Raw genomic sequence first — 12,729 nt, 5'->3', positions numbered from 1 at the left:
TTTCTTAGTTAAAATTGAGGATGTCATCAGGGGACATGTGATTGTATTAAGAATGCTTATTGGAGAAAGAACAATGGGGATAATCTGTAGACGATATGATGAGTCATTATCTTACAAGACAAATCAACATTCAAATATCATTTACAGAATCTTGATCGAGACGAAACTATTTTTTTGGCATTTTCTCTACTTTGTTACCAAATGTTGAAAAGTTGAGCTTTTTTCTTTTACTATTTAACACAGTATTTGATTATGCTATTGAGATATCTACTGTAAACAATTTAGTAATAAAAGAGGCATTTTAAAATCAGGAAATGGCTATGAAAATGGGACGCAACCCTAAAACCCCAATACACAAAAAGATAAAACAGGCTTGAATACCCATACAGCTTATTCTTTTTGGTTGACTGTAGCTGAGCTGGGCCTTCCTGTCTCTAGAAGCAGTTTCACAATCTGTTGGTTCTTGATTGGATGCTCTGATATCATTTGCCAGATGGTTGGAGTGAAAAGCGTCTGTGATGGGGTCCTTAAAGACTGAACTAGTCTTTATTGCATGTAATCGAGTAGATGTCCTGGGCGTTTGGCAGAATCTGCTACAATTTGCATTCTAGAATGAAGCATCTGCCATAAGTAGCTGTGATAAAACCAGTTGTTGAAGTTGGCCAGGATTTTTGATAGTGTGCCAAGCTTTTCATGGAATGAAGCAAGGGCTTGAAGCAAGCATGATGCAAGGGCTCGTTTTCTGGTTAAAATATCTAACAATCCTTGAATTCAGATTAATTTACTTGAAAAGCATGTTTACTTCAGACTTTTCAGAGAACACATCTTCAGTGCCTGTATATTTTATCTTACTACAAGTGAAAAAAGTCTGACAGTGCAGTAAGACAATATGCAGTTATATTCAGGACTGGATAAGATGAAAACAAAATCTGATGCAGTGTTACTTTATATATATATACTTAGACTGTTTAAACAGACTGAACAGCAGGAATATTCATGCCAATGAAAACACCTGCCAGCAGGTTGGCGCGTCTTTAGATGAATGTCCCACCAGAGTAAGTGTTCTTAGGCATTTTAGATATCCATGTAATTCATCTAGTGACCTTAAAATGTTCTCCTGCTGCAGAATATACTTTGCACCAATGTGAGAAGCTCCCCAAAAAAGGTATGTTACTTTCAGACTTCGAAGTGAAAGGAGTCACAGGATGTTGAAGCTCCACATGCTATTCAACATCCTGCAACTTTCAGTTTAACATCTGGAACTAAAATGTCTGGGTCATATGCCTTTGGAATATGGTCAAGAAACAACCAAACACAGTTTTTGTACATCCTGTTATCAAGATAATCCCAAACATTTTCATCAACTGAGTAAGAAGTAAAATATAGTAAAAGAGAGAGCAAAAGAAGTTAAGTGTATCTGTGCTGTAGCCAAATATCTTGAATAATGAAACAATAATTTAAACATAATCTGATACAGATATAAGCAAACATTTGGATTCAAACTAACTGAAACCCAAGTATAGCTTCCAGTGGCGTCTCTAACTGATAGAAGAATGAAAAGTCTGCATATTTAACTGATAAAACGAAACAAGGAAATTAAAATGAAGAATCTGACCAATACTGGGTGGAAAAATATGAGCAGACATGAGTCTCACTCAGCCTAGGCTTTGTTCACACTGGTGTTTTGACACTTGTAAGTATTATTTTCTAAGCCAGACTTAATTTGTTTTTCTGTACACACTGCTGAATAGCAAATACTGTATATTCTTTTCACCTCCCTCCCACTAGACGAGAACAACTATTTATTAAAGCTGTAAGCAGTTGTCAACAAAAAAACAAAACAGTTGATATAATTTAAATGTAAGGAACTAAGAAATCATAATGACAAAAGAAGCATTTGTTCAATGGAAATTCTCATTTACACCCACACATACTCATTGATGATGATGTGATGGTCAGACTTCCCTCTCTTTATCTGCAGACGAAATGTTATCATATGACATGCTCATCAGTTATAAGAGCATGAAAACAGCAAAAATATAACACCGTCTCACTGACGTATCTTGCTGGGATTACACCAGGGCCAACGCAATAATGAGTTGGGGACAACTAGAAAAATTTTATTGGTTTTACCTGATCTGAATCACTTATTAACTTGATTCAGATCAAGATCACTTTATTATTAACTTACTAATAAAGTAGTTAAGTAATTCATTAATTTAGAGTTAATGCATATTAAAAGTTTAGTTGTGAATTTTGAATGACTTTAGATTTAATATTATTTCATAACAATATCATAATTATAATAATAATAATTTCATCTAGTTAAACTAGATGTTACTTTAAAGGGGTCATTGGATGCCCATTTTCCACAAGTTGATATGATGACTTTATGAAAAGTCTGTAACATTCTTTGGTTAAAATTTCTCAATGGTAGTGTAAAACAACACCCTTTTTACCTTGTTAAAAACAGCTCTGTTCACAGTGACCCGTTTTGGGGCATATGCTAATGAGCTTTGCTCACCCCGCCCCGCTCTTCCATGGAGTGACGAGCGGTTTTCTCTATCCACGGAACTTGCTAACTAGCACATTATTAGAAAAAGCGATTTGTAAAGATTCATAAAAAAAACCCTTATATTCACTTCTTCTGTAGGTGAAGCTGAATCACAAATTATTCGAGCAAACATAGACGTATTTAGGCAGATCGTGGGGCACTTTCCCTTCAAAAACAAAAGTCTTTGTGTCTTCAGCGGCTCAGATCTTGGGAGTAAATGACGACTGCTATGTTTATTATTACATCCAACAACAAAACACCGCAGTCGCTTAGAATACATTATTGTCTTTATCTGCTCCGGCGTCGAAACAATGGCGGACAGTTTACAGCTCACTCAGGGTGGGTCTAAGGTAAGATGGCCGTGTCAATCAACAATTGTGGGAGCGGCATTGGTCTGTGTGACGTCACACAGCCAAAAATCTGAGAAGTGCTTAATTTGAGAAAGGGGTTATTATTTATAGGGATTAAAAAAAAAACTGGGATTGGATTTTTATCATTATAGGTGGATGTGTACACACACTGCCAACACACATTTATGTTCAAACATGTTTCACAGTGTTGTCCCTGTGATAAGGAACCCAATAAATGCAACCAGCAGGAAAAAAAATCCAAGGCCCTGTACAAGATTATGTTGCTGTTTTTTTACTGGCAATGCCAGCTTAGGTCATTTTCAAAACAAGTTTTATCGTCTATCTCTCTATCTCCTCCGGCTTCTATCTCTGTGAAGCTTAGAGGAGTGAGAGTAAAACATTGAAATATGATCAGTGGTGGCAGATGGATGAGCTAGTGTCCAGTCAGGTGGACATACAAGATTGAAGGCGACAGGAGGAGTTGGGCTCCATGTTTTAAAGATGAGTGTTAAAGGAGGATTCCAAGAAGTCCATCTTATTCTCCTGAGATATCACTTATTACTGCACTGTCGATAAGAACACCTGGGAACAAACATACTTGTGAAGTTGAACAAGGGACAAGGCAAAAAAAGTGAGAGAGGGGGAAGGGGAACTAGTTTGAATGAATGTCACCAAGCGAAGTTGCCAAAATAACGATTATTTTAAAACAGGTTTCCATAACACCCACACCGTCTTCAGAGGGGTGTGCTATAATGACAAAAAATGATGTCTTGATATTTTCAGGAATTTTGCTGATAATGATAATTAGACATTATTGAGCTGAGTGTGTTATTGTGCTGGTACCCTGGCAGGTTTAGGACTGCTGTGGACAGTTGACTCACAAAGCTTTTGATATTCTTCATATTCTGTGGGTCTCATGAATGTGCGTCGAAGACTGTCACAAAAGAGAAGAAATTGTTGAATAAAGTTGTTATTTTTGTTTTCTTTGCACACAAAAAGTATTCTCGTAGCTTCATAAAATTAAGGTTGAACCACAGATGTCACATGGACTATTTTATTGATGTCCTGACTACGTTTCTGGGCCTTAAAAGTGTCAGTTGCGTTGCTGTCTATGCAGGGTCAGAAAGCTCTCAAATTTCATCAAAAATATATTAATTTGTGTTCCGAAGATGAACGAAGGTCTTACAGGTTTGGAACGATGATGAGGGTGAGAATTTTCATTTTTGGGTGAACTATCAATTTGATAAATTAAAAGTTTGAATATTCATTTAATTTTACACCTTTTTTGGTCAGCGTAACACTAAACTAATCTAAAACCAAAAAATGTACAAATGAACACTAAATTTGGGATATTAAAAGTAGGGATGCACGATGTTGGATTTTTGCCGATACCCGGCATGTTGATATTTTCAACTCATTTTGGCCGATAACCAATACAGATACCAAAATATTTCCTTTTATTTGGAAACAACACCAAGTCTCTCTTATAAGTAAATGAACAATTTTAGTTAGTTTTTAACAAGAACTTATTTGTTAGAATTAAATAAACAATAATGAAGTTCTTTTATAATGACAATAAATACTTAATATATTACTTTTATAATGACAGTACATTTAAGCTTTGAGTTGTAAAAATTCAGAAAATCTTTTAGAGCTTATAATTAATTTTTAAAAAGTACCATATTACACATTAATGAATAAATCTGTTTAAATAAAATCATCTAATCTGCAAGTGTCATGTTTGCATTTTATTCATGTAAGCTATAGCTTCTGACCTTTAAATCAAAACATACTCATGATTTTATGACATCAATTACTGCTTTATTTAATCAGAAACACAGTCTAAATTTTATTTGCGGATTTTATTTTCATTTTATTAGAAGTAGGCCAACAGCGCCCTCTATGAAATTAAAACATTTAAAGCCATTATTGTCCGATTCCGATATTGGTCCGATAATATTGTGCATCCCTAATTAAAATGTATTTTAATGTAAAAAGACTTGTAGAAAATAAAATTAAACAAACTTGGACATAGATCATAAAATACACGACTTGAATTCTAATAACAATCTATAAGCAATGGACATGTTGACCTAGTTCACTGCAGACTGCCACCTCATTACCAGCACACATGTACAGAATGCTCAAAAGCTCATCTAGCCTCTAGGTCATCTGAGGGCCGCGTTCTCTCAAAGCAAAGACAGCTGACCTCCTGCTGCTTCAAACACCTCTGAGAGAAATACCAATTACCGGCCGCATCAGCGTCCATATCACAATGCTGTCGAGACCCCAAGCCTCCTGACATCAGTATGTTAACTCCATCCTCCATTTCTTTTTTACGATACCCCGGGCTACACAAGCACACACATAAGCACACACTCCTGAAGATCCAATGTTCATGATGCTATTGTGGCCCCAGGGTCTCAAAGGACCTATCAAAAGCATGCATGCAAAAGGCTGGGGAGGGAGGGAATTAGAGCAGATAGCACAGAAGTACTTCATCCCCATGTGTCTAATCACATCACTGTGAAAGGAGCCACAAAAAAACGCCGACACTAATCAAAGTGCATCGACAGGACGTGCTGCATTAATGCACACTGCAAATTACCCCGAGAAATTATAGATTTGAAAATAGGTCCTTTCACTGTCACTAGAAACAAAGGGGAGAGAAATGAAAGAGGGCTATTTTCTGAGGATGAGGCTATTTTCGTTGCTAGCAATGGGCAGGAAGGGTCTAGGTTTGATTTATGATTGGCATGCAACAGTGGAATATTCACATTAAATACCTGAGATTTAATTACAGTGCTAAGTTTAACCCCCATGTTGCCAAAAATGAAAGCTGCTTTTGACATTCTAACAATGTATGTGAAAAAAATGTATGTACATTGTAAACTGACACGGAAGAGAAGAAATGGTGAATAAAGTCATTATTTTTGTGTTTTTTACACACAAATGGTATTCTCGTAGCTTCATAAAAGTACACACTGTAAAAAATAACAAACACAATTTGTTGAGTCAGCTTAAAATAATTTGTTACCCTGCTGCCTTAAAATTTTAAGTTCAGTCAACTAAAATAAGTTTACTCAACTTGAAATGTTAAGTTGTACTAAGTAACAACTTAGATATTTGTGTCTGCTAAACTTAACAGATGGGTAAGTAACCCAGCTGCCTTAAAATTTTAAGTTGATTCAACTCAAATATCTAAGTTGTCATATAATTTTAAGTTGAATAAACTTTTTTTGAGTTGACTAAACTTAAAATTTTAAGGCAGCCAGGTTACAAATTATTTTAAGTTGACTCAACAAATTGTTTTTTACAGTGCAGTTGAACCACTGATGTCACATAGACTATTTTAACGATGTCCTTACTACCATTCTGGGCCTACGTGGTAGTTGTGTCACTGCTTATGCAGGGTCAGAAAGCTCTCAGATTTCATCAAAAATATCTTCATTTGTGTTCTGAAGATGAACCACATGAGGGACCACATGAGGGTGAGTAATAATGCCAGAATCTTCATTTTTGGGTGAACTATCCCTTTAACTATCAATGGAACGTAAGCTGATTATACAAAAACATACAAATGAGATCATACAAATTCACATGAATTACCAACTACTTTGCCAAAATGTAAAATAGTGATAAATTACCTTGATAGAATGTTGGGACTTGTGTTTTTGTTTTTAAAAATAATACAGATCATTATTCATTCAATTTTGAAGAACAGCATTATAACAGGGAAAATATCCAGGCATGCAGGGTATTCAAGTGCATTTGTATTATTTTAGGTCAAGACACACATGCAAGTGAATAATGTAAAATATGTAGCTAATAGATATCACCATACTTTCCCAGATAATTGGTTACATTTAGAATTTAAAAAATAATAATTTATTTTGTTGACACATTGGAGTCAAGGTTTTTACAGAGGGAATATTGGATACCTTTTTTTACTCCATAAGCCAGAACATACTGTCAGCAGGCAGAAAAAAAATCGTCACCTTGTTTATGGGAATAAAATGCTATGCAAATCAGGCAAGTGACATATGAACACAGATACAGAGTTCTGGCATGAAAATCTTGATGGCACAGGTCTAACATAATCTGACCCAATGACATCATTATCACATGGCACAGCTGATTGGTTCTCTCCTGTATCAGTAGCCAATGAGCTCACTGCTCAATATTTAAATACCTGGCTTTTGTTTGATGTAGCAGTTTGCAGCGCTCTTCAGAATATAGATGGGATGCTAAGTGGAGAAAAAAAATAATTGTAAACATAGATTGCAATTGAAATCTGTCTGAAATCTGCCACTAATTTGAAACAACACATTATGAAATGCCAAATAATCCAAAATCTCAAAATTGACCCCTGCATGAAAAAACAATATTGTTGAGGTGACTTGCCTTAAAAAGTCCAATTCAGGTGTCTGGTTCACGGAAAGATGCCACAAGTACATTGTATGATTCAAATAAAAGGGCATATATTGAATTGGCCTCTAAAACAACACAGGGAGCACATGTACCTAAATAGTGCAATCAGCAGGCACAATTCATTAATAATGAATTCCCCTTCAGTCTGCTTTACAATTCCCCTACTAAAAGGTCAAATCTAAATAGCACCATTTTGTCACCTTTTAGCTAAAAACCACTTGCTATTATGACCACTGCCCAGAAAGTGAGACAGTTAGCCGTCACAATGGGCTAATGTGCAGCAAAAATAGTTTAATACAAGGAATTAACGTCAGCACACTTTTTTTTTTACCTGAGCCTCCCATTCTATTAAAACAGAAATTACAAAATGACTTTGTATTGACTCATGAATATGAGTCATCGTGGACATCTGCAGTCCATCTCTTTCACACTGTCAGACATACTGCACTGTCTTGCAGAAGCTTAATGTGTATGTTCAAAAAAACGCTTCTAATTATATCTGAAAAAAAGCTGATGCAAAACAAAATATAATTATTTTATTCATTCAGTCACAGACATGTTGAATGGCAGTACCAAAAAAATGTTGCCTATGGATAAAATGAAATTCACATTCAGTCCTTTCCAGGGACTATCGAGCTGTCAGAACCTGTTATTTTTCACTCCCTCTCTCTCTCACAGATTTCATGTGTGAAGTTTTGCACTGAAGAAGTCATAGTTACAACAATATAGAGCCATTTTTCAATCCCTCATACATTTTCTACTTTCAGATCATTTCCTTTGATATTCTGTGACAAAGATATTATTATAACTAAAATGATTTTCCTCTGTTATTAGAATAAAGGTCAAACCAGCTGTTCCATTTAACACACTGGCATGGAAAACTCATTAGGCTTCATTACCCAAATTTTAAAATGAACATCAAGTGGTGACCCAACCTAGTCAAACTTGTTTTAGCATACAAAATGTCAACAAAAATATATTTAAACCCCTAATATGAGTCAGTAATAACACTTCCTCTAGTGAAAAAGTCCCTGTTGTCCTCTCTTATTCACCAACATATTTGTCCAGAATTGTTTTTGCTTGTAAACAGCGCTTGATACGTGCATATTTCTCTCCTGATTCAGACAAGATGACTTTTTGAATGGAGGAAGCGTTTTTATGGATTATGAACTTGTATGTTAGCCAGAAGCAACAGGTTTAAGCTGAAAACATCTTGATGGATTTGTTTGTCACAAACATGCAGCTTTTAATTCATAGACTAAAGTCGCATGGAATATCTGTGATGTTTTTTTTTCAGCTGTTTGGACTCTCAATCTGACGGCACCCATTCACTGCAGAGAATCCATTGGTGAGCACGTAATGCTACATTTCTCCAAATCTGTTCTGATGAAGAAGCAAATTAATCTTCATCTCGGATGGCCTAAGGCTGAGAACACTTTCAGCACATATTCAAATGAATTCCAAACTTTGAGATATATTGAATGCACAGACCTACAGGCCTTAACAATGATGAAAACAGCTGGCTGCATGAGAAATTGTACGACTGCATAAATAGCAGAAAGTTGCTATGTTCTACATGACCTGAATGGACCTGTTACTCATTTTTGGGTAATGACGCACCAGTTGAGATCCACTGCAATTAATTTTTCTTTGTGGTTCGTCATCGAAAGGCTTAATTGCTCAAAAATAAGTAGGCCCTGTCCAGACTAATGTGATATCTTTCAGTTTACTGTAACACACTTAACCCTACATGTGACGGTGATGGTGATGGTGATGGTATGTGTGGTTAGTTTACAGTTCCCAGTTCACTTTCGACTGATTGAATCAGAGGTCGTTTGAGTCACGGTGACCTTTCATTGTAGGTCTATATGACTCAAGAGCAACGTGATGATGATTCTGATCAGTCTGGATGAGGCGCCTGAGAGTCTGAGCTGCTGTCTTCCATTCACACTCTCTTAACATGTCAAGATTACACCTTGAACTTTATCAGCCCACTTTGAAGAACCCACTGCAAAACATACAGTTAAAATACAGCTATACATAACCTGAATGGGTCTGATACTACACCTGGCTGTTTCTAGTAACATTATTACTTGTCTTTGTAATGCAGTATGTCGATAATACCCTAACCTTGTGTCCAAGAAAAAGTTCAGAACAAGGAACAAACAGTTCTTCTACACCAAGGGCCACAGGTGGAGACGGTGATGTGATATTGTATTTGAAGTGGCCAACTGTCAAGTCTAAAGGGGAAGAAATGACCACTTCTGATGAAAGTAGAATGGATCCAGTGGTCAGCTGCCTTTTACATCAGAAGAGGATGAAAAAAATAATACACATTAAAGCATGATGAAATTTAGCCTTTGTCAAAAAAGACCGAAAGAAATTTCTGCAATTCCAAGTAATACGTAATGTATGGATGCCCGTTTCCGCCACTAAGGTAATTGCAACTTTTTATCTCACAATTCTGACTTTCTTTCTTGAAAATGTGAATTTACATCTCGCAATTCTGACTATTTTTCACATTTGCAATTGCGTGTTATAAAGTCAGAACTATGAGACACAAACTCGCAATTCTGAGAAATAAAGTTGCAATTCTGAATACTTAAGTTATCTCACAATTTTGACTTTATTTCTCGCAATTTTGACTTTACTTCTCGCAATTGTGAGTTTATATCTCGCAATTCCTACTTTTTTTCTCCCAGTTCTTACGTTTTTTCTCAGAATTGTGAGTTATGAACTTGCAATTGTGAGTTATAAAGTTCAGTTTTGAGGGGAAAAAAACTTATGTTCTCAGAATTGCAAGTTTATATCTTACAGTTCTGACTTATATTCTCTCAATTGCATGTTATAAAGTTAAAATTGCGAGATATAAACGTGCATTTCTAAAAAAAAAAAAGTCACAGTTGTGAGATTTAAACTCGCAATTCTGAGAAATAAAGTCAAAATTGCACAATATAAAAATTCTGACTTTATAATTTGCAATTACGATCACAGATAATGTACTCACCCCCTTGTCATCCAAGATGTTCATGTCTTTCTTTCTTTAGCCGTAAAGAAATTATGTTTTTTGAGGGAAACATTTCAGGATTTTTCTCCACATAATGGACTGATATGGTGCCCCGATTTTTAACTTCCAAAATGCAGTTTAAATACGGCTTCAAACCATCCCAATTGCAGTTGTAAATGATCCCAACCGAGGAAGAAGGGTCTTATGTAGCAAAACGATCAGGTATTTTCATTTAAAAAATACAATTTAAATACTTTTAATCTCAAACGCTCGTCTTGTCTCGCTCTCCCTGAACTCGGTGTATTCTGGTTCAAGACAGTTAGGGTATGTCGAAAAACTCCAATCGTATTTTCTCCCTCAACTTAAAAAATCATTTCAAAATCATCGTACATTGCTGCAGAAGTATCGACCCAGTCTTTGCAAAGTGAACAGGCAAAGAAGATCAAAATACCCCTAACAAAAAAGGTAAAACATAGGACAAAGTTAAGGGACAACATGAGATGGGAATTTTTCGACATACCCTAACTGTCATGAACCGGGAAAAAAAAAAAACAGTTCAGGCAGAGTAAGACAAGACAAGTGTTTGACATTAAAAAGTACATAAATTGTATTATTTTCATGAAAATAACCGATCGTTTGCTAGATAAGACCCTTCTTCCTTGGCTGGGATTGTTTATTTCTCACAGTTGTGAGTTTATATCTCACAATTCCTACTTTTTTCTCCCAGTTCTTACTTTTTTCTCAGAATTGTGAGATATAAACTTGCAATTGTGAGTTATAAAGTTACATTTTGAGGGGAAAAACAACTGTTCTCAGAATTGCAAGTTTATATCTCACAATTATTACTTACATTCTGACTTTATTTCTCAGAATTGCAACTTTATTTCTCAGAATTGTGAGTTTGGAAAATGTACATCAAAATCATATTACAAAATGTTTTCATTCATGAATTATAAAAATGTAAGTCTGGATAGTGCATTTTTATGACTGTGTTCAAAAATGTGAGTGACAGTTAAAGGGTTAATTTTCTTTTACTTTATAACACGCAATTGTGAATTCACAATTCTAAGAAAAAAAGTCAGAATTGCAAGATGTAAACTCGCAATTGCGTGAAATAAAGCGGCAATTCTGAGAAGTAAAGTCAGAATTGCACAATATGAACAATTGTGACTTTTTTTCTCAGGATTGCAAGTTTATATCTCACAATTCTGACATCATAGTTCGCATTTGCAATTCTGAGAAACAAAGTCACAATTGTGAGATTTAAACTTGAAATTCTCCGAAAAAAAAGTCAGAATTTTTATATTGTGCAATTCTGACTATTTCTCAGAACTGCAACTTTATTTCTCGCAATTGCGAGTTTACATCTTGCAATTCTGACTTTTTTTCTCAGAATTGCGAGATGTAAACTCACAATTGCGTGTTATAAAGTCAGAATTGTGAGATACAAACTCGCAATTCTGAGAAATAAAGTTGCTATTCTGAGAAATACAGTCAGAATTGCACAATATAAAAATTCTGACTTTTTTTTCTCAGAATTGCAAGTTTAAATCTCGCAATTGTGACTTTGTTTCTCAGAACTGCAACTTTATTTCTCACAATTGCGAGTTTACTTCTTGCAATTCTGACTTTTTTTCTCAGAATTGCGAGATGTAAACTCACAACTCCATGTTATAAAGTCAGAATTGTGAGATACAAACTCGCAATTCTGAGAAATAAAGTTGCAATTCTGAGAAATTAGGAATTGCGTGATATAAACTCACAATTGAGTTTGTCTTGCAATTCTGACCTTACTTTATATCACAATTCTGAGAAAAAAAAAGTCAATTCTTTTTGAGATGTCTTTATGAGATATGAACTCGCAATTGCAAGAAAAAACATCAGAATTGTGAGATCAAAAGTTGCAATTTCCTTTTTTTATTCAGTGGTGAAAATGGGCTTCCATAGCAATGACATTCACTGTGAATGGAAATCTATTAGGTTTTCTTTTTTTTAATGAAATTCAATTAGTAAATGTTACCTGCTGAGATGAATTACCATGCAAATGCAGCTTTTTAAAAGAACTGACACTCAGTGTTGCATATTATATTCATTATAAAAGTCTTTTTGAAAACATGGTGAGACACAAAGTGTAGCAAAGCATGGAATACCTAAAAAAAGAAAGATAAATGAATTTATTTAATTAAACACAGTGTGATATGCACCACATGACAAAAATATTTCAATATTCTAATTATTGAGAATTATTCACAAGGCCTGTAGATACAAACCCCCTTTCCTTTGAGCTGATAAGAGTACAAGCATTTTTAGATTTTGATTGCTCCACTTTTGCTCAACAAAAGCACTGTCCAAATAGAGCTGACAGACAAGAGAAGAAGAGGGAATGG

The sequence above is a fragment of the Labeo rohita genome, chromosome 23, assembly GCF_022985175.1.
Source record: "Labeo rohita strain BAU-BD-2019 chromosome 23, IGBB_LRoh.1.0, whole genome shotgun sequence".
NCBI classification, from domain to species: domain Eukaryota; kingdom Metazoa; phylum Chordata; class Actinopteri; order Cypriniformes; family Cyprinidae; genus Labeo; species Labeo rohita.
Note: the sequence above shows the minus strand (reverse complement) of the source record.